The sequence below is a fragment of the Egretta garzetta genome, unplaced genomic scaffold, assembly GCF_000687185.1.
Source record: "Egretta garzetta isolate BGI_Z169 unplaced genomic scaffold, ASM68718v1 scaffold108, whole genome shotgun sequence".
Taxonomy (NCBI): Eukaryota; Metazoa; Chordata; class Aves; order Pelecaniformes; family Ardeidae; genus Egretta; species Egretta garzetta.
Genome location: NW_009260614.1, coordinates 4,460,362 through 4,460,891, shown reverse-complemented (window position 1 = coordinate 4,460,891; position 530 = coordinate 4,460,362). Strand labels below are relative to the sequence as shown.

The 530-nt window shown below is 62.1% G+C and overlaps 1 protein-coding gene across 1 annotated transcript in view; it reads right to left on the bottom strand.

The window, feature by feature from the left end:
- Nucleotides 1–530, bottom strand: part of MYBBP1A (MYB binding protein 1a) — a 65,772-nt gene that overhangs the window by 62,579 nt on the left and 2,663 nt on the right. The gene's annotated exons all lie outside the window — the stretch shown is intronic.

The window sequence follows — 530 nt, the reverse complement described above, 5'->3', positions numbered from 1 at the left end:
GCACCCCCGCAGGCCATGTTCGTCCCACCCCTACCCCGAGGGCTTCCCGCGCTCCCCCGTGCCCCCGCTAGCAGCTCTTGAGGGGGCACGGGGAAGCGGGGCTGGGGGGAGAAGCGGGGTAGAGCCCCGCGGGCACGGAGGGCTCCGCCAGCTTGGCTAAAACACAGCGGTGCAGCTGTGCGGGGTGGCAAGACACCGGACGCGTTGGTCACGGCGTGAGTCTCCTCTCCTGTGGTTTTATTGTAAAACCTGAAACGGTGACCCAGGAAAGGGAAAAAAATTAATTAATGCACAGGGTACGTTTTTAAGGACACCAGTGGGTGCAGCCCATTGTCTTTATTTGCAATAAAACACAGCACTGTTCTCCAGCTGCCGTACAGAAACCGCGCGCGTTTGCTGCCTTCCAGCCTCCCTCACCCCACGCCAGCCGCAGGAGCGCCGAGCAGAAGCGCAACGCCCGCAGCGTGAGCCGTCTCCGCCTCTGATCTTATCAGCAGTGACCCCGAGATGATTCGGGGACACGCGAGCGG